The sequence below is a fragment of the Adiantum capillus-veneris genome, chromosome 6 (genome assembly GCF_014529385.1).
Source record: "Adiantum capillus-veneris isolate H3 chromosome 6, ASM1452938v2, whole genome shotgun sequence".
Taxonomy (NCBI): domain Eukaryota; kingdom Viridiplantae; phylum Streptophyta; class Polypodiopsida; order Polypodiales; family Pteridaceae; genus Adiantum; species Adiantum capillus-veneris.
This window is the reverse complement of record NC_140936.1, coordinates 103,150,316-103,173,404: the sequence shown is the minus strand read 5'-3', so window position 1 is coordinate 103,173,404 and position 23,089 is coordinate 103,150,316.

Genomic DNA, 23,089 nt, shown 5'->3' with positions numbered 1-23,089 from the left:
AACTCCTATAATGTAATGGTACCCAAGGATAAGATGATAGAAAGATGTGTCATGTACATGCAAATTTTGGTCAATTTTCACATCCTAGGAATGCTGCATACAATTCACCAGATGAGTTGTTTGCCACTTTCACCATCCAACCATGATCTATTTCCATCGGCCATTTTCACTTGTTGCAGAGACTCTTTGAAATTACATTTATTTCTAAACCATGATCAATAAGGGCAACAAATGATCAATAAGGGCAATAAATGGCTCTTCAAGATCACCTACCTTGACCAAAGTTTTTGTAGTAGCCCTTGCCCAGTGAAATCGTGCATAGTGGCTCCTAGGAATGACCTCATCTTCTTCATTGTCATTTGAAAAATGCACTTGCTTCACTCTTCCTATGGACTGATGGAATCCTACCACACATTCATCATCCTCCTTATCTTGCCACTGCATCCCTTGCATCTTCAAGGTTCCACCTTCAGCCTGTGGTGGACGAGCAACCTCGTTTGCCTCTTTCCCTTGATGTGTCAATGATATCCTCATGGAATTCACACTTTGCAATGCCAAGGACTTCTCCCAAAGTAAACTCAATCTTTCTATTCAAAATCCTATCCTCCAAGACTTTCTTTAAATCTATAGCCACTTCAATATATTATATATAAGATCGTAGTTTATAAGTTGGGCTTTTGGCTTACCTTTTGTTGGCTCTCTCTTCTTTCCTATTGTAGACTCCTCCATGAGTATTTTAGGTGGAGATGCTCCTTGTGTCGGGGATGTTTTAGAAGGCATCAAGTTTCTTATTCCCCCACTTCTAGAAGCTCTTTTTGATGGTCCTTCATCAACATTCTCGCTTCTGCGCTTCTCTTCTACAAAAGCTTCATTTTGTAATGTAGGCATGCACTGAGACAATGAGTCCATTGGATCATTCCATCCTATTTCTAGGCGTACACAATCCCTTGCCTGATGTAGGATCTCCTTTGTAAGCTTTCCTTTCCTACAAAGTTCCACAATATTTGGCCACAACTTACCATCATCGTTATTCAAAGAACCCTTGGATTGCTCAATATTTTCTCCATAAGTAGCAGCCTCAACTGCAGATACAACATGGTTAGAAGCCATATCCTCTACTAAATTCTCCATTCGTTCCTTCCCAAAGTTAGTTCTCAAGGGTAGACATGTCTCCCTTGAGTGGATCTTATTGTAAGGACATGGGTCCTATGGGCAAGGCCACCAACACGTCCGGACAGTGTGTACGCTAGGGGGAGGCTATAAGATAGTATGTTTGGGTGGAGACTAGCACATGCATTACCACTACCATTTCACTGGTATCCGAGCTATTTTTGGGAGGAGGCGAAAAGCGGGTTTCATATGCACGCTACGTTCTGCTTCTCTCCCATGTTTCGCACACAGCGACGTCTCCACTGTGCAACAAAAGAAGACAGACACATTTTCTTGTGCGGAGTGCATGGATAGACAGCGACAGCCAATTGCCATGGGTCTTATGGGCAAGGCCACTGGCATGGCCAAACAGTGTGTATGCTAGGGGGAGGCTATAAGATAGCACAGTTGGGTGGAGACTAGAAAACGCATTACCACCGCCCTTTCATTGGTATCCGAGCTATTTTTGGAAGGAGGCGAAAAGCGGGTTGCATGTGCGCGCGACGTTTTGCTTCTCTCCCACGTTCCACAGACAATGACGTCTCCGTTTTGCAGCAAAATAAGACAGGCATGTTTTCCTACGTTCTCCACAACGAGCGACCAAGGCAAACTCGACCAACAACTCGATGGCACCGAGGCTCCGAAGGCTTCCGTTGGCACCGTTGGCTACGCGCGCAGGAAGGCCCGCTTAACCCTTGCATGAAGGAGGGTTGAACCCACCCCATGAGGGTAAGAGGCCAACACTTTACCATCAAGCTATTGACCCAAGGAAAGATAGCATACTTGTGTTGAAAAGAAAACTAGAAGGAAAGGGAAAGCTTTAAACTTCATGGATGTAGCTTCACCCTTCCTTTTCACTTCTTGGAGGAAGGCAAGTTTTCCTCCAAAAATTCTTTTTTCCTCAAGGAGGTAGCTTCAAAATGAACAAAAGCATTCACAAAGACGACGGGTTTTTCTGAAGAATCATCAAAGGTGTTCTTACAACGAACGACAAGTAAAGCGCTCAAATTCCTACAAGGCGAGGTTCGCATGCAATGCAAATTGCGGAGCATACAAAACACAAAGACTTCAATTTCTCAAGGTACAAGTTGTCGTGTTTTTTTCTCTCTTTGCCTTAGTGTGTTTTTACCATGGCTAGTGAGGATATCCCACCTACACACACGTTTGATTTTGAGCACGTAGGTCAAAATCAGGGCACCATGGGTGCTACTGACACTAACATGCATGATGATGATGATCTAGGAGATCATGGGCTTGTAGATATGGATTCTTTCAAGACTTTGGAACATCACCAAAGCGTACTTGAAAGCAACCTCTTTGCACTCAATGCATATATTACCAATCTTACGGAGTTACTTGTGAAATTCATGAATTCACAGACTACTCAAGGAGCCAAAAGTGGCACGGTTCAAGGGAACCAAGCTCTCACGACTCAAGGAGTCCAAGAGACAAGTGCTGCAGAAGATGCAGAAGGTAGCAATGCATTACTTAAGAATATCACCATTCCTAAGTTTCACGGGGAAGAGCGTGATCGCAACAAGGATATGATCAATACGTTTTTACACAAATGGAGTGATATTCATAGATTGAGACACACCCCTGATATAAAGACGGCTGTGGAAACAAGTCTATCTCTTAAAGTCAAGGCCTATAAGTGGTGGACGACATTTCCAATAGATGCTCGTCCTCCATCTTGGGCTGCGTTTCAAGCTTTTTTCTCCAAAGAATTTTTGGACTCCAATGAAGAAGATAAGAATTGGTTAGCATGGGATGCATGCCGCATGTCGAGCCTCTCTCTCACATAGTACCTTTGAAGTATTGGGAAATCATATTAAAACTAGAAGGTCTAGATGAATTCCAAAAGATACGGGGTTTTCATATGGGTCTTAACAAAGACTATTATCTTCATGTCAAGACCCAACATCCAAAAACTTTGGAAGAAGCCATTAGTCATGCCCAAAGATATGACGATGACCAAGAGAGGAAAGGAAATGTTCCCTACTCTAAGAATACTTCTGCTAAGAGTAATGTGGCTAAGAGACAATGGCAAGGTAGATCTCCCACATGTTCCAAGAGAAATAAGAGACAATCTACCTCTCCACGCCCACAAGAGGCTAAGAAGCCTAAGCAATCATGAGATACTCCACGTGGGTCTCTCAGCACTGCCATCAGCTCGCTAAGGCGCCCCTATTCGGTGCTGTGTTCGCTGCATTCGGTGCACCTCCACCCCGAGCTTGCCACATCGTCGTGGCCGTTCTCGTGCCACATCATTAGTGCCGGCGCTACTGTTAAGGGAGGCGGGCACGCTATTATTAGCGGGGCCTTTTGCATGAAGGGATTGAAAGCCAACGAGGGCTATCAACGAAAGCCATAGCAAGGAAGGCAAGGAGGTGAACTAAGCAAGAGAGGGGAAGGCTCTCGACCTCAAGGGGGGGCTTGCCATCCCTCTCGTTCTCTCTCTTGTATTGAAGGGCGATGAAAAGCTTGGCCAGGACCGAAGCAAGGCTCAAAGAAAGACTCGAAGGAAGGCTCTCGAAGTAGAGCTCTGATGACCAAGCAACGCGATCTCTCTCTCTCTCTCTCTCTCTCTCTCTCTCTCTCTCTCTCTCTCTCTCGGATTGCACAAGGAGATTTCTATCTCTCTCTCTCTCTCTCTCTCTCTCTCTCTCTCTCTCTCTCTCTCTCTCTCGGATTGCACAAGGAGATTTCTATCTCTCTCTCTCTCTCTCGCTCGAGTTGGAAAAGAAAAATAAAAGGGAGACTTTCTCTCTCACTTTCGGCCTTGGTAAGCAAGAAAGCAACAAGAAGTGTTTCTCTCTCGATGAGAATAAGTCAAGCATAAAGAAGAAGGTACCCAAACACAAGGTTTTTCTCTCTCGCTTTCAACCTTGATAAAGTAAGGAAGGCAGAGCGGGAGAAAGTGGTGAAGCAAGGAAGGCGGAGTAGGAGAAAAGTAAAGAAGCAAGTAAGCTAATTTCATTGAACTCGGTAAGGAAGATAAAATTTACAGAACCTAAGGTCAGTTGAAGCAGATAAATTGGCAGGAGGAAATTTCCATCACCGTCATCAGCTATTGTTTGATTAATCATTTTTTTAAGCCCGGTGTCGTTAACGGCCCGATTAATTTTGTAAAGCGGGAGCTTAAACTCCTCGTAAGCAGATGATCCAAGTGACGGTGTTGTTAACAGCCCGCCTTGGCTAAAGATTAAATTGTACTCAAGCATTAATCAATTAATTGATGATTGCGGTGATTGCCAGAGCTATCAGTTGTTCTTGTTCTCTCTCTTTCACACCTCCCATAGCCAGAGGCTCGGCGCCTGCCCGGCTCACGTAGCGAACACATATCCCCCGTCAACGGTTGGGTGGAGACTAGCACACACATTACCACCGCCATTTCACTTACCATCCTTGAAGAACACAACATTGTTTCTTAAAACATCATTAAAACTATCACAATCTTTTATTACATGATCTATGCTTTCACACCATAGACATCTATTGACAAACCCTTCTTTGGTTTTTGGTCTTTTCCTTGAAGGCGGTGCTGATGGTTGACCCTTTTCTTCAAGCTTTGCAAGTTTTAGCTTTAATTCACGCATGCCTTTTACAATCTCATCTACCATAGATTCATCAACCTTTGGAGCTACAATACAAGATTTTACCATCTTTTCAGGAGCTGAGGAAGTCGATGTAGAAGTATTGATTACCATCTTGTTTCTTCTTCTGTATCTTTGCAAGTAGTGAGATTGCATCTTCAACATCATTCCAATTAGTCTTTAGCCCTTGCTCATCATCTTTGTCTTCAAGTAGAAGCTCCAAGTTTTCTTGAAGTTCTTTTCCTAGTTGCTAAGAGAGGTGAGCATTGCAAGTATACTAGCATATTGTTGACGGAATCAATTCAAAATAAGGGGAGAAGTGTTACATCCCTAGGCATCAGAAGGGTGCCTACACTATGTGTAGCATTTAATGCACTAATAACTTGTATGTAGTAGACATTGATAATATAGTGAGCATTTTATTAAGAACAAGTTTCAAATCAGCGTAGAGAGAGTACTTAATTTGAGAAAGTAACATAGCAATTTACACCTAGCTAATTTGGCATTAAAAAATCTTGAAAAGAGAGAGAAATAGAACATTTGACAATAGTTGAGGACCGGATTTAGATGGAGCCGGTCCCCCTTCCATAAAGGATTTGTATTATATCTTCTCCCATCAAAGAGACTTTTGTACAATACAATTCTTGTGTTCCTTGACAAAACTCGTTGGTGCAATGAAGATGGAAGCTTCATGCACCAAATTATGCTTGAAAAACACACCTAGTGTCTTTAGCCTCAGCCCCAAGACCTCACACACCTTCAAAAATGGTGAGAGATAGCAAAGAATGAGGATGATTCAGATGAAGAAGATGTATCTTATGAGAAATAAGTATTCTCTCCACATAATCACTCTAATTAGCCTTGCTTAGCTTAGTAATTAGCATTGTAGAGGACATGAGAATGCCATCGAAGATTGGCTCTTGGTTGGATTTGCATTCCATAGCCAAGAGTTGTTGGTGTAGGACTCTACTTCTCAATTGTTGGAGAAGGAGATAGAGTTCTTGCTCAACACATAAGTTGTATGTGTGTGTGTAGCAAAGTGTTAGACTAAAAATGCCCACTCTCTCTCTACTTGGTCGACCCCGCTTGCTTTTTGCTCTTGCTAGCTTCCCATTGGCTCCTACAAAGCTTAGCCAATCAAAAATTAGAAGCATAGTTGATATCCTTGTGACATGTGTCCCCCTTTCCCCTTTTGTGAGAGCTTTAGGTAATTAAATCGAATTTATTTGAATTCTCGTTGTACCTTTTAGTCTTCTGGCCAATAGGAATTAGGCAAGCCATTGGGTTACTAGATGCTCATTGGACCCCTTGGAATAGTCTTCTAGGGAACTTAATTTCTATTGGTTCTTTTATCAAGCATTTTGAAATTGATTAGACTAATTTTACTCTAGCCTAATTCTCATTGGTCCACCTCTATGGCCATCCAATAGGATTTGAGGGGAAATTGGTTGTAACTGGCCTAGGAGCCTACCATGTGTCCACTCTTCCCTTTGGGGAGAGCTTGGGTGTGTGTGTGTGTGTGTGTGTGTGTGTGTGTGTGTGTGTGTGTGTGTGTGTGTGTGTGTGTGTGTGTTTATCTCTCATTACCTACCATTAGTGATCGCACCCTCCTTCCTAGGGATGTGGGAAGATTTTTTAGTCTTCCCATGACCACCCAATTTTCCCCTACTTTGGACATTGGACAATTGAAATAAATTTAGGAGCTTTAGCCTATGGAAATCTTAATGGAGATGAACCTTAGGTCTTTTAAGCCCCTTTGAAGCACATTGCTCTTTTGCAGACTTTCCCTCTTTGTCTCCCTATTTTCCCTCCTTTGGATCCCCAACAGAGACGGGTTTGGCAGTCTTTCCAATATTCTAGCTTTTACTCCCCTGGTCCTTCCCCATATTAAATGACCAGTTTAACATGTGAAAATAATCTTGAACAATTAGATATTATTTTTTATGACATTACCTCTCTCTTGAAATCATAGTCGTCCTCGACTATGAGGTAGAGAAGGTAAAGCCTAGTCATTAGTCCGTTTGCTAGATCCCTATTTTACCCTAAGCATACTTATTTTGATCCTAAGCATGCATACTTATTAGCATTTGTGCATAATAAATAAAAAGAGAGTCTTATAAGACAAAAACTTTGTTCATTTATACATATTAACATTTTCTTACTCTAGGGAATCATTGTGAGCATTGACAAGGTTTAGGTTATCCTTTAATTGTACGCCTTGAATATATCTAGCGTCTTCAAAAGGATAATTCTTAAACTTGATAAGATATTTTTGGATAGTCTTATCACCTTGTAATACCTTGTCTTTGTGTCGGAGAATGAACACGGATTGCAGCACTTCTTCTTGGTCCTCAATCTTCAGTGGGTCTTCAATGATTGCTTCTTGAGGTGGCTCTCCTTTGTAAGGCTTTAGTAGGCTCACGTGGAAAGCATTGTGTATGAGCCAATGGTTGGGCAACGTGATTTGATAGGTCATCTCATTGATTGGCCTAAGAATTTGAAAGGGACCATAGTACCTTTAGATAAATTAGCATAGTACTGATAGCCGTTTTTCGGCTCTTTGTAATTGCCACAGTGAGTTATCTCACCCTACCAAAATCACCCAAGCACTGTGGCTATCCCTACCATTTCACTGTACATAGGCGTGCGTGAGTCACGGGACTTTTCCCATATCTTCTTAAAAAACCCTCAATTAGCTAGTCATTGGGCTAGTTGAGCCAAAAAAAAAAAAAAAAAAAAAAAAAGTATATTATGGCCCATGCGTATGTAAATATTTCTTTGTATATAGGGCCTAAATAAAAGATTTTTTCATAATTATTTTGATATTTATTTAAATATTTCTACCTAGGTGTGTGTTATTTATGCTCTGTACATTGCCACACCATTACCACAATTTTTCTTACCATTTTTCATACTCTTTATTCCATATAGAAATATTTTCATGTAAGCTTCTCTTATATTTGGTGTAACTCCACCCCAACAAAAATCCAAAAAAACTAGTTTTATTTATGTGTATATTTTTCACTATTGTGATTTTTTCCTTCCTACATCTATTTTGTTTTTTTTTCTAAAAAATTAGAACACCAAAAATATTTATCTTTTTATGGTAGCCTCATAATGAGAGAGATTTCTTTTGACCCCTTTATATTTTTTCCACTTATATTATTTATATTTGACATGTACATATTTTTTAGACCCCTCAATTTTTGATTTTCTTAGTTGTACTATTCACTTATATCATGATCTCAACAATATCTTCAATTATAGACCTACCAAATAAGGTCAAGGGTAGGTGGCATGCATACATGCACTATGGAGGGCTCACTCTTGGAGGTATTCAAAAGAATCATCCAAAGAAGGACCCCACAAGGACCTTGTGCAGTGGAAAAAAATGGTCGGTTTTGCTGAATTTTTAAAGTTCACTTGTTCTCCGAATTTGAAAAGGTGATACAAACAAAAGTTGTAGCTCGTGGGCTGAACTTTTGCCTCAAAGTTTTTCATATTTTTTTGAGCTACGAGCTGTGAGCTATGATTTTATTAGTGGACCCCAGTTTTCCCATGCTATGCAGCCACACTCTCTCTTCCACTTTATCATTTTCCTCTTTCACACACACTTCTCCACTCATCATCCCCACCTCTCTCACCACTCCTCTCTGCACCCTACTCACCTTCTCCTCAACCTTGAAGAATAAGAGAAACCATGGTGAACTCATACCTCCCACACACAATTCCATCCCAAAATTGACCACCTAGTCTCATTTTTCCTCCTCCAAATTACCCATATCTATCAAAAAAACCACAAAATTCAGCCTCTTCTCTTAAAAGACAGCATCATGGTGGTTGATTACTCAGCTTCAATTACCTTGTCTCTCAAGGAAGGTCAAGAGTGGAGAAAAAATGTACCGTCAAAGCTAGTGGACCGTCAACAAGCGTCAAAATTGGCCCTACTCAAGACACTTGGAGCATCAACCTTGTAAGGAATCCACCTTTTCTTACCTCTTAAGATTTTTTCTTCCTTATTTGTATCCTACATGGATACTCCCATTGTAAATATCCAATTCCATTTGTAAATTAGTACTAACTCTACTAACACTAACCCACTATGAAAAGTCCTATCACCTCCATTTCTCTCCTCTCTCTTTCCCCACCAACTTCTTGATAATTCCAAGCAAAAGAAATTAGATAAATTGCTGAAAATCTAACCCAACCATGGTTAGAGGAGTAACCCTAGCCTTCAAAATTGCTATAAAAGGAGGGTGTATCTAGCACAAAGGGGAGCCATAAGCAAGAGCACTATGCTATAGCTTGAGAAGCCAAGCTCAACCTCTCTAGAAGGAGCTCTTGAGTGGAAGCTCATTGTCTTATGCATGTGCATGTGTTGTAATAGGGGATTAGCAAGGGACCTCTATGCCATTGTAAGAGAGAGAGTGATCATTCAATTGAGAGTAGGAAATCTATCATTTCTCCTACTAGTGTAAGCCCAACATTTGCTGAATCAAGGAGGGTGGATTTGGACTAAGCTTGGATACTTTGTCTCCCTTCCAACGTGAAGTAATGGACAACAATGATGCGTAAGTGTCTTGGTGTTTTTTGTTAAGTTCTTGATAGCTTGTCTCTGGTGTTGTCATCAATCTATCCATAAATCCCACATACTGTAAGAGGGCGACAGGGTGGAGAGGACTCCCCTGGCTTTAAGACAGTGATTGGGGTGGCTTTTCTTGTGATGTGTTGTGGTGAAATTTACGCAAGCTATGTTGAACACATACTAATCTCACTTTGATTTGTCATGACAGATTTGTAAGAAGGTATTAATGCAACAAGCACCCCCTCCCCCTTTCTCTCTCTTTCTTAAATATATAGTTGTGTTTGCTTGATCATTGCTGATACGTTTCAAAGCAGCCCGAGCACTATCTCTCTCTCTCTCTCTCTCTCTCTCTCTCTCTCTCTCTCTCTCTCTCTCTCTCTCTCTCTCTCTCTCTCTCTCGTGTTTTAGTGTGTGAGAGTGTTCCATTGGTGTTAGGGTTAGTGTAAATTCCTTGCTTGTTTGTGGGTTGCTCTAACGATTCTCCTCTTTTGCGTCCTAGTTCGCTCTTAAACTAGGTGGTGCCCCTGGTGTAGTTGGGATTTGGCTGTGGGTTCGTTGTTTTGGTTTGTGTTGTGTTGTGCCCCAGCCCCATTGAGCAGCACGGGAGCCTTGAAGGGTATCTAGAGGTTGCTCTTCTTGTTGCCTGCCCCGGACCGCCTCAAATTGGTGCCCCCACGGAGGAACGGCTTGTGTATTTTTGTGTAGAATCAACCTTTAGCATAGTCAAGTAGTTTGCATGAATCACGAAAATTTGTATGATCCCTTCATTCCCATTGCAAGGCAAAAGGTACACATAATTGTTAGTACTAAGTTGCAATTTCAACGTGTCATTCGTAGAATTTTAGGTCCTCTTAGGTTGGCCGAGATAAACGCTTCAGTAAATCCTTTTATTTTTCCTCTCATTAGGTACGACCTTAGTTTGGACGTCTATATTTTTGTTTTGTTTTAAGCATTAGGTCATGCATAGACCATGGATAATGGCCCAGGAATAGAGGTTTTCCCCTTCCATTTCACTCCACACATTAGAATAAACATTGCAATTAGTAGGAAAATCCATTTTCAACAACGTATGGTGTTCATGTTTGGTGCCCAAAGAGTAGGAGAAATTCTCGCATCACCAAACCCTGGCATCCTACCTCTTATTGATTATCATAGGTCGTTTGATGTGAATATCTTTATTTTGTTGTAGAATAGATTGCAAGCTAGAAAACATTATTGTGTAAATCTTTTTAAGAAAGAAAAACAAAAACGGGTGTCACTTTGAAATCAATTCAATGGAAAGCCAACGCCAAATGTCTGGATATCCTCTTTTCTTTGGAGAGCCTGGAGAGGATGCAGAATTATTTTTAGCAAATTTCAAGATGTCTTGCCGTATCAAGAGGATAGTAACCGATCAAGAACGTGTAGAAATGTTTGAGGTGGTCCTTTGGAAAGATGCTAGTACTTGGTTTGACTCTTTGCCTGAGGAAGTTAAGGGGAATTACACAGAAGTTTTGAATCGTTTTAAGAGATACTTCTTTGATCCCCAAAACACTCAAAAACTATGGCAAGACATTGTTTCTCATAAGCAAAAAGACTTAGATGACTACTACTTGTACAAGCAAGAGTTTCTACGTCTTTGGGCTCTATGGATACGAAATGTTGCTAACCCTGGTGATGGTGCAGAATTTTTAAAGAAGGAGAGGTTCATAGCCGGACTCTTTCCTGACCTTAAGGTAAAAGTTGAGGCGGGTGCACCTACTACTTTTGATGCAGCTGAAACTAGGGCTGGTGAGAAGTATAGGAAACTCAAGTGCTTAAGGGGAGAGGTTCCAATAGAAGGTCTTAGACCCAAAGGTAAGTCACAAGCATCAACATCTAGGGAGCTTCCTGAGGTAACGACTGAAGTGATTGAGAAGTTAAATGAATCTTTAAGCAGCCTGTCAATTCACCTTGCACAAGCTGTAGGTCCAAAGGGACAAGCAAAGAAGTCAGAAGAGAGAGAGCCACGAACTAGGAGAGTCTTGCAATGTTGGAATTGCGGAGAGTCTGGACATGGGATGTATAATTGTCCTTGGCCCCGTGGAGAGCCAGGGAGACCTAACTTGAATTACCCAGTGATGAATGCAGGAGAAGGAGCTGGTCAACAACCAAGGCTTCTACAAAGACCAAATGGACCAAGACCACCTCCACAAGGGGTAGAAGGAGTTCCACCTTTGCCAGATCCAAATGTGCATGTGGTAGAGGTGACAAATTCAAATGAGTTTGACATGGAAGCCAATGGCATTAAGCGTGGCTGAGGAAAAGGTAAAGAGAAAGAGGGTGTCCCATCACAGAGTGACCATGGACAAGGCAAGAAGGCAAAGGAGACCAAGGAAGCTAAGAGAACTCGACGTCGTATCAATCTCCAAGACTTCCCTCTTGGACATGGTATGGCTCCATACAACCTGTTGGAAGACATGCGAGGTAAGGGTCCTGATATCTCATGGCCTTAGTTTCTTGCATTATGCCCACAAGTTAGGAGGGATTTAACAAAGGCAGTTTGCACTAGGAGAAAGGTAAAAGAGAGTTTTCCTGTTGTAAAAATTGCACATGCTGAAATGAACGAGGATATTACACTTGTGCTATATTGTTACATAAAAGGAAGATTGGTTAGGAAAGGTCTAGTGGATGGGGGTGCACAAATTTGCATCATGACAGAAGGACTCATGCAAAGACTAGGCATGCACATCCATGAGACACCTGAAATCAAAGTGAAAATGGCAAACAATAGCAAGGCTAGGTGCGTAGGCATTTGTAAAAATGTTTTTGTGGAGGCCTTTGGCATTAAGAAGGCAGTGGATTTTTATGTTATGTCTACCAAGGGAAATGGTTACCCATTTATCCTAGGCAGACCATGGCTAATGAAAATGCGAGCTTTGCAGGATTGGGAGAGTGGAAAGTTAATTTGCAGGAATGACAATCATAAGAAGGTTGTCTTTGACATGAAGGAGCAACGCCAAGAGGAGCTCCATGAAGAATCATCTCAAAGTGAGACGAAAGAAGGTTGGACCGATAGCACTTCAGAAGAAGAAAGTAGCAGCAGCATTACTGAAGAGGAGTCTTCCATCGAAGTCATGGGGGTAAGGTTTAAGCCAAGCAACCAAGAGACCTCTTCTTGAGGTTTGGAAGAGGTAGGTTCACAAGAGAACCAAAAGGTGGAAGATGAAGGAATGTTAGAAGGTATGTTGTCTACAACACTTACAAAGGATGAAAGAGAGGAGTTCAAATGTGTGCTAACGAAATTTCCGAGGCTTTTTGCTAAAGACTACACCGATGTGCGTGGAGTAGATGTTGTTCAACACAAGATTGAGTTGAAGCCTGAGGCCACACCTAAAGCTCAGAAGCTACGAAGGCTAGGAGTTATAAAGGAACAGGCTCTACTCAAGGAGGTAAGAAAGTTTCTAGCAGCACGTTTCATTTATCCAGTGGAGAATTCAGAGTGGGTCTCTCCTGTTGTTGTCACTCCTAAGAAAAATGGCAAGTGGAGGGTGTGTGTGGATTACCGTCCCCTCAATGAGGCAACAAAAAGAGATCACTTTCCCCTCCCATTCCAGGATGAGATACTAAATGAGGTAGCTGGTCATGAGAAGTACACTGTGTGCGATGGTTACTCAGGTTACTTTCAAATAGGGATTGCATTGGAGGATCAATTGAAAACAACCTTTATCACTCCTTGGGGTTGTTATGCTTTTAGAGTCATGCCATTTGGTCTGACAAATGCTCCTGCAACATTCCAACGTTTCATGAACATGGTGTTTCAAGCATTCTTTGGAAAGTCAATTAGGGTGTTCATTGATGATTTCTGCATTTATAGCTCAAAATCATTGCATCTACAAAGGGTAGACGAAGGTTTAAAGAAGCTCTACGACATGGGAGGTCAACTCAACCCCGACAAGTGCCACATAGGTGAGGATGAAGTGATCTTGCTCGGTCACAAGGTTTCCTATAAAGGCATTGAGGTGGATCCTTCAAAGGCAAAGGCTCTTATTGAGCTCCCATCACCGAAGAGTCTTAAGGAGGTCATCTCTTTCATTCAGAAGGTGAAGTATATGTCACGCTTCATTCACTTAGCCTCGGAGTTGCTTCATCCTTTGCAAAAGTTAACACAACAAGTAGAATTTGCATGGTCTGATGAGATTGAAGAGTATTTTTGTAACATTAAAGTCATTTTGTCAGAGCTACCAACACTCATGCCTCCTTGTTGGGAGTACACATTCTTTGTTAGCTCTAGTGTTGGAAGGGAAACAATTGGTGCTGTGTTGCTACAACAAGATCCCCACAGTACAAGGATGCGACCCATCTACTTTGCTAGTAGGGTCATGAATGCTTTGGAAAGAGACTACATAGAAGCAGAACTCATGATGCTTTCTCTCATGTTTGCGGTGAGAAAGTTTAGATCCTACCTGCTACCAAAACCTTTTGTAATTCTCACTGCAGAGAATTTGTTCCCTTGGGTGTCATCTCAAATGAATCTTAGTACTAGGATCTCAAAGTGGATTATGGAGTTGCAAGAGTTTCAATACTCTTTCAAGGTAGAAGATAGTGTGCGTGCACAATTGGGAGGGATTCTCACTTATAGGGTGCATGAAAAGGAGATTAAGGTGCCTGAAGTAAAGACCCTACCATTGCCACCACCAAAAAGTATTCCTAATGCTTTTACCTTGTTCTTTGATGGAGCTTTTCATCGAGCCACAGGAAAAGCAGGGGGAGGGCTAGTGTTGCTCAACCCAAGTGGAGAGGTGGTCATGAAAGAGAAGTTCAATCTACCAAGTTCAGCTAGCAACAATGAAGCAGAATACGACACACTAATTCATGGTTTGAAGATGTGCATTGGCCAAGGGATACAACGCCTCATGGTAAAGGGAGATGTACTTCTCATTGTTAAACAGATTTTAGGTATTTGGGCATGCAAGAATGAAAGCTTACGGACAAAATTTCATGCCATTCGTAGATTGTTTAATCAATTTGAAGAAGTGCAACTATATCATATTCCTAGGAAACAGAATGAAGATGCCGATTTACTTGCACAGCAAGTAGTTACATGTGTTGAGAAAGAAGTGCAGGTCATCATGGTGGCAGCAACTGTCAAGCAACCGAGATACCAGGGATTGGAGTCATTGACTCCCATTATTAGCTACATTCTGGAGGGCGAGTTTCCACAAGACTTCACAAAGGCTCAGAAGAGGAGACTCATGAAGAAGGCAAGCGCATATCTCTTCCTAGAAGGCTCCCTCTATCAAAGAGGGAAGGATAAAGTGTGCAGAAGAGTACCAATTATCGCAGAAATTCCAGCCATTCTAAAAGGTTTGCATGAAGAGGCATGTGGTGGTCATTTTTCCCAAGTATTAACTGTGAAGAAGATTTTTCTTGCGGGGTATGTTTGGCCAAGTCTGCATGTGGATGTCCAACATTGGTGTAAAAGTTGTCACAATTGTCAGGTAAATGGGAATAGAAGATTGGTTTATGGTCCAAGGCAAATCGTGCTTGCAAATGGACCGTTTGAAAAGTGGGGCATTGATGCTATGGGTCCTCTGCCTAGGACAAAAAATGGTAAACTCTACATTCTAGTGGCTGTAGACTATATGACTAGGTTGGTGGAAGCACAGAGTGTGGAAAAGGTAAATGAGAAAACAGTGAGCAAATTTGTCTACACTCACATTTGTTGTAGATTTGGCACACCTTTGGAGATTGTTTCTGATAATGGTCCAGGGTTTAGAAAGGGATTGCTCACAGAAGTCTATGAAGAACTTCACATTCTACATCGTCACAGTACACCCTACTATCCCCAATCAAATGGTTTGGTAGAAAAAGCTAATGGTGTCATTGCAGGCATCATTAGAAAGATGGTGAAAAACAAGACAAAGTTGTGGGATGACTTCTTGGATGGTGCCTTGTGGGCGTATCGAACCACATATAGGGAAGCCACGGAGTTCACACCATTTCACTTGGTCTATGGTCAAGAGGCTTTACAGCCAATTGAGCTAAACATTCCAACAATGCGACTTCATGGCAAATCAGCACAAGATGATCAAGAAGCATGGATGGATCGACTTCTTACCTTAGTTGAGCTTGAGTGGAAAATAGAAGCAGCATACGAGTCCTATAAGAGGAAAGCCACACAGACAAAGGAGAAGCTTGACAAGAAACTGAAGGACAAAGGCATCAATGAAGGAGATCTTGTGCTAAGGTATGCCAATCGACTCGATAATCGTTTTGATGCCAAATTTGAAACAAGATGGCAAGGGCCGTACATAGTCAAGAAGGCTTTCAATTCAAGTTACTATCAGCTTATGGACTTGAATGGTAAAGAGCACTCCAGGAAAGTAAACGGGCATCGCTTGAAGCCCTATTTGAGTCGCCTTCTACCAAAGGATCTACCAAAGATCTGTCAAAAGGCCACTGTCTCATGTAAGTATTGTTACATGAAGCATGAGTGTAACTCTAGCCAAATTCTGAGGGGCCAAACAATAAAAATCTCGTCAAGGACTCTAAAGCACTCTCTTTGGAAAAGATGCTCTATGATGGTACATGAATATACCATCATCCAGGGGGAGGGCTAATGATAGCTGTTTTTCGGCTCTTTGTAATTGCCATAGTGAGTTACCTCACCCTACCAAAATCACCTAAACACTGTGGCTATCCCTACCATTTCACTGTACATAGGCATGCGTGAGTCACGGGACTTTTCCCATATCTTCTTAAAAAACCCTCAATTAGCTAGTCATTGGGCTAGTTGAGCCAAAAAAATAAAAAAAAATTAAAAAAATAAGTATATTATGACCCATGCGTATGTAAATATTTCTTTGTATATAGGGCCTAAATAAAAGATTTTTTCATAAGTATTTTGATATTTATTTAAATATTTCTACCTAGGTGTGTGTTATTTATGCTCTGTACATTGCCTCACCATTACCACAATTTTTCTTACCATTTTTCATACTCTTTATTCCATATAGAAATATTTTCATGTAAGCTTCTCTTATATTTGGTGTAACTCCACCCCAACAAAAATCTAAAAAAACTAGTTTTATTTATGTGTATATTTTTCACTATTGTGATTTTTCCCTTCCTACATCTATTTTGTTTTTTTTTCTAAAAAATTAGAACACCAAAAATATTTATCTTTTTATGGTAGCCTCATAATGAGAGAGATTTCTTTTGACCCCTTTATATTTTTTCCACTTATATTATTTATATTTGACATGTACATATTTTTTAGACCCCTCAATATTTGATTTTCTTAGTTGTACTATTCACTTATATCATGATCTCAACAATATCTTCAATTATAGACCTACCAAATAAGGTCAAGGGTAGGTGGCATGTATACATGCACTATGGAGGGCTCACTCTTGGAGGTATTCAAAAGAATCATCCAAAGAAGGACCCCACAAGGACCTTGTGCAGTGGAAAAAAAAGGATGGTTTTGCTGAATTTTTAAAGTTCACTTGCTCTCCGAATTTGAAAAGGTAATACAAACAAAAGCTGTAGCTCGTGGGCTGAGCTTTTGCCTCAAATTTTTTCATATTTTTTTGAGCTACGAGCTGTGAGCTATGATTTTATTAGTGGACCCCAGTTTTCCCATGCTATGCAGCCACACTCTCTCTTCCACTTTATCATTTTCCTCTTTCACACACACTTCTCCACTCATTATCCCCACCTCTCTCACCACTCCTCTCTGCACCCTACTCACCTTCTCCTCAACCTTGAAGAATAAGAGAAACCATGGTGAACTCATACCTCCCACACACAATTCCATCCCAAAATTGACCACCTAGTCTCAATTTTCCTCCTCCAAATTACCCATATCTATCAAAAAAATCACAAAATTCAACCTCTTCTCTTAAAAGACAGCATCATGGTGGTTGATTACTCAGCTTCAATTACCTTGTCTCTCAAGGAAGGTCAAGAGTGGAGAAAAAATGTACCGTCAAAGCTAGTGGACCGTCAACAAGCGTCAAAATTGGCCCTACTCAAGACACTTGGAGCATCAACCTTGTAAGGAATCCACCTTTTCTTACCTCTTAAGATTTTTTCTTCCTTATTTGTATCCTACATGGATACTCCCATTGTAAATATCCAATTCCATTTGTAAATTAATACTAACTCTACTAACACTAACCCACTATGAAAAGTCCTATCACCTCCATTTCTCTCCTCTCTCTTTCCCCACCAACTTCTTGATAATTCCAAGAAAAAGAAATTAGATAAATTGCTGAAAATCTAGCCCAACCATGGTTAGAGGAGTAACCCTAGCCTTCAAAATTGCTATAAAAGGAGGGTGTAGCTAGCACAAAGGGGAGCCATAAGCAAGAGCACTATGCTATAGCTTGAGAAGCCAAGCTCAACCTCTCTAGAAGGAGCTCTTGAGTGGAAGCTCATTGTCTTATGCATGTGCATGTGTTGTAATAGGGGATTAGCAAGGGACCTCTATGCCATTGTAAGAGAGAGAGTGATCATTCAATTGAGAGTAGGAAATCTATCATTTCTCCTACTAGTGTAAGCCCAACATTTGCTGAATCAAGGAGGGTGGATTTGGACTAAGCTTGGATACTTTGTCTCCCTTCCAACGTGAAGTAATGGACAACAATGATGCGTAAGTGTCTTGGTGTTTTTTGTTAAGTTCTTGATAGCTTGTCTCTGGTGTTGTCATCAATCTATCCATAAATCCCACATACTGTAAGAGGGCGACAGGGTGGAGAGGACTCCCCTGGCTTTAAGACAGTGATTGGGGTGGCTTTTCTTGTGATGTGTTGTGGTGAAATTTACGCAAGCTATGTTGAACACATACTAATCTCACTTTGATTTGTCATGACAGATTTGTAAGAAGGTATTAATGCAACAAGCACCCCCTCCCCCTTTCTCTCTCTTTCTTAAATATATAGTTGTGTTTGCTTGATCATTGCTGATACGTTTCAAAGCAGCCCGAGCACTATCTCTCTCCCTCTCTCTCTCTCTCTGTCGTGTTTTAGTGTGTGAGAGTGTTCCATTGGTGTTAGGGTTAGTGTAAATTCCTTGCTTGTTTGTGGGTTGCTCTAATGATTCTCCTCTTTTGCGTCCTAGTTCGCTCTTAAACTAGGTGGTGCCCCTGGTGTAGTTGGGATTTGGCTGTGGGTTCATTGTTTTGGTTTGTGTTTTGTTGTGCCCCAGTCCCATTGAGCAGCACGGGAGCCTTGAAGGGTATCTAGAGGTTGCTCTTCTTGTTGCCTGCCCCGGACCGCCTCAGTACTTTTGGTGTCTTTTAGGATTCTTGCCCGTTGTGTGTCTTAATCGAGCCTTGTGAAACTTAAGCAAGACCCAATCATTTTGTTTAAAGGTTAGGGCTCTTCTTTTCTTATTAGCAACAAAATTTTGCTTGTGTTGGGAGATGGATATAGTATCCTTAAAGTTTTGGAAAGATTCTTGCAAGTCTCGGCTATATTCATCTCCGGTGAAGATCTTCCCATGTATCTTGAGTAGTAGCGGAATTTTTTATCTTCCTTATATCACCTCAGATGGTGCTTTTTCCATGGAAATATGTACAATGTTATTGTAAGAACACTCCACTAAGCGTAAGTACTTCTCCCATTGGGACTTTTGATCTACTTCTGTGACATAAGATTTTAGTAGATCAAGCATTGTTAGGTTATCTATTTTACTTTGGCCATCCGTTTGGGGGTGATAGGCCTAAATTCACAAAGAGACCCTTCTAGAAATTACTCGTCATTCTAGGATCTCTATCCTCACGATAGAAATTGTCAAGCCATGGTTTTTGAAGATTTGTGATATGAAGAGGGTTGGCATTTGATGGACCTTGATAGTCTTTTTGACAGGTATGAAATGTGCTTCTTTGCTAAACCTATCTACTATCATCCATTCTTGTATTCCCATGGATAGACTTGGGCAATCCAAGATAAAACCCATGGATATGCTCTCCCATGGTGAATTAGGGATTGGCAAAGGTTGAAGTAATCCAAGTTGCTTCCCTCTATCAAACTTTGTCTTTTGGCATACCACACATTTTGAAACATACTCTTGTATGTTTGCTTTCATGGCAGGCCAGTAGAAATATGTTTCTATCCCTTTGAGGGTAGACTGAATCCATCTATGCCCCGCATAAAGAGGAGAATGAGATTCATTTATTACTTTCCCGCGGTGAGTTAGTAACACATAGTCTGTTGCCATAGAGACGATAACCATCTTACAGGGTAAATGGTTCTTCCTTCTTCCCTAGTGCAAGGGCTGAATCACATCTCTAAAATCGGGATTGATAGCGTTCTCATCTATCATAGAAGATAGATCATTGTGAGTTGCTATGGATACCACATTCACTCCTGGTCGTCTTAAGAGCGCATCAGCTACTTGATTATGCTTGCCAGTGATGTGAGAAATATGAAAATGAAATTGCAAAGGGAAATTTGCCCACCTCATTTGTTTGTCGGAGAGCTTGGTCTGCGTCATGAAGTACTTAAGGCTTTAGTGATACGTTCACAAAATACAAAATACAAGTAAATACTACTTCCACAAATCTAGAGCATGTAGAACTGCTAAGAGTTCCTTCTCATATATGCCTAGAGCTTGATCAACAAGGTCGAGCCTTGAACTTTCATAGGCTATGGCGTGCCCTTGTTGGAGAAAAATAGCTCCAAGAGGCAATCACCACAAGTGTCACATTGGATCTCAAATGGCTTTGAGAGATACGGCGGTGTAAGCACACATTGAGAAATAAGCTTCTCTATAAGCCTTTTGAAAGAATTGTTTTCCTTGGTGGACCATATATACCTAAAGTTTTTCTTTGTAAGGTCATGTAATGGTCCCACAATTTGTGAGAACTTTTTTATGAAGCATCTATAGTATGCACACATACTTATAAAGCTTCTTAGTTCATGCAGATTCCTTGGATTAGGCCATCCTTTTATTACCTCTAACTTTGATGGGTCCATTTGGATGCCATCTTTAGAGATAATGTGACCTAAATCTTGTAAGAAAAATTCACTTTTCTTTCGACTAATATAAAGTTTAATCTCTCGTAAAACTTGAAATATTACTTGGAGGTGTTTCTTGTGGTCGTCTAACGAATTAGAGTAGATGATTTTATCATCAAAGAACACTCCAGTAAAGGTTCGGTGACGTCTGAATAGCTTCTCCATGAGGCGGTTAAATGTGGTTGGTGCATTGGTCAATCCAAAAGGCATGACAATGTACTTGTGAAGGCCAAACGTAGTACAAAATGTGGTCTTTACAATGTCTTCATCAACTATCCTTATTTGATGGTAGCCACTTTTAGGTCAGTCCTACTAAAGTACTTCAACCCCTATAGCTTATCAAATAGGTATTCTACCCATGGAATCGGAAACCTATTCTTGATAGTGATCCTATTAGTGCTCTACAGTTGACACACATATGATATGTGCCATCTTTCTTTTGCACTAATTACATTGGTGAACAAAATGGAGATGATCTAGGCCTAGCCGTGCCTTTCTCAACCAACTCATGCACTTGCCGCATAATCTCCTCTTGTTGAGCTTGGGAAACTTGATAAGGAGGTTTATTAGGTGGTGAGCTTCCTCGAATAAGTTCAATTGCATGGTCGTCATCCACTCGTTCAGGAGGTAGAGATGTCGTCAATAAAAACATCTTGGAATCCCTTGAGAAACTTGGATAGCTCTAATTCCTTTTGATTGGTTATATCTTCTTTTGCTAAAACATTAGGTTCATTTTGAGAATTTTTAACAAAAATCATGTACATGGAAATAGAGCTCTTTATTGTCTTATTGAAAGCTTGCTTATATAAAATGGGTATGGTACTACCCAACTCCTTAGCATCTATGTACATATTTTTTTTCCTGAACCTAAAGTAGATTTGCCTTTCAAGGAATTTAACATTGGCAGCCATGCAATCAAACCATGGTTCCCGTAGGATTACATCCTCATGCTTGAGAGGAGAGATGAAGAAATCCGCCTTGTCCACATAGCTCTGGACATGGCGCCTCAATTTCCCAATTAAGGGAGTGACTGAGGCTTCTTGACCCCCCCCCCCTTGAAAGCACCATCGGCAGGTAGGACATCTCCCATCTCATAGGCTTGGATTCCTAGCTTGGTGGCCAACTCTGTGGATATGAAATTGTGAGTAGAACCAGGGTCAAAGCGAATGAAAGCATCATGTTCTCTTACCTTTCCCTAGTCATGGCATAGAGGAGATCCTTTGTGATGAGCATCCTCTTCTTAAATTCTGACCAAGGTAGCTCTAGGAGGCTCATTACTTGTATTCTTGTGGGGACAAGCATGATAGGCATGCCCTTGCTCCCCACACAAAGTTTATCTTTTTTATGACACTCTAGCTCTTTAGGAGAGAGTTTATTTTTGCCATATGGCGCATGGACTTTGGGAGTTAACATACTCTGCCATATCCTTAGATAAACCCGCACAAAATTTTTGTTTTTTCTCTCCAAAGTCCATCTTTTTGTAGACAGTGGCTTTGAGATGTAAATCCCAAAACTTGTCTACATATTTGTGAATAAATTTGTAGGGAGCCTGAGCTTCAAGCTTCGCCATTTGGCGAGTACTTTGTCTTTGGCATTGGTAGCCAAAAACTGCTTCATGATGGAAGCTCTTAAAGCTTTCCATGTTCGTGGAGCTTCACCATTTTCTCATAGTCTAGACCACCATTGCCTCCCGGACTCTTGAAAATGCATGGCTACATGACATAGCTTAGAGGACTCCGTGAAGCCCTCATCTCCAAATGCCACATTGAATTGTTGGATAAAGGCCAAGACTTTGTTTGTAGCACCAAAAGTGCCATCATAGATAAGGAAAGAGATGTTCTGTCCTCCCTCTTTGAGCTTTCTGAGCTTGGACGACCTTTTCCAGGCGGTGTAGGATTCTCTATGGCCTCTTCTTTGGGTGGTTTGAGAGTTGCACCATTACTTTCTTCAGCATAGGAAGACTATGAGGAGGATGGAGAAGAGGGTGACCTCTTTGTTGCCTTTTTCTTCCCTTGTTCCTCCTTGTCTGCACCATCACTTTCTTCAGAAGAGGAAGAGGATGAAGAAGATGGAGAAGAGGGTGACCTCTTTCTCTTGTTTTCTCTCTTCCCTCTTTGAATTATGGTGTAGAGAAGTATGCAATGTTCTTCTCTGTTTAGGGGGTGTTGGAGAGCCTTTTGCTCGCCATCTTTGTGGAGCCATCTCCGCCGAGGTGGCAGGAGACTCGCTTCTTTCTCGTTCTCTTAGTGGGGGCTCTACCGCTGAAACTTGGGTTTTGCTTTAGGAGGGAGATGCCTCATCAAGTAGTAAGTTTTTGAGACCTTCGTATGGATCCTCCTCTCCTTCCCTTATTGGAGAGAGTCCTGCTTTGGAAGTCTCACTAGGATCTTTCCTAGGTACTCTCTCTTCTTGGTGGGGAGTTTGGAAAATACCATGTGTGGGCAATTGCTGTAGCACTTCACCTTGGAAGGATGGGTTGCCTAGGGCTTGTTGAAGCCTAGAAACAAGATAGTTTACAAGCATAGGGGCATCATTAGTTTATCTTTCATTAGCAAAATCAAAGCTATCAACATTCATTTCAATCTCTTTTCCCTTGCCATCCATACTAGAATATTTAAGGTGTAAACTTTCACTTGTAATTTGGCACTTCAATCCCTAGTTGTTTCTACTCCTCTTTACCTACTCAAGCATCTATACCCGTGGCTCGAATATTATTCATTGTAAGGAATAGAAGAGAGGGTTCAACAGAGCCAAGACAACACCAGTTGCTATCA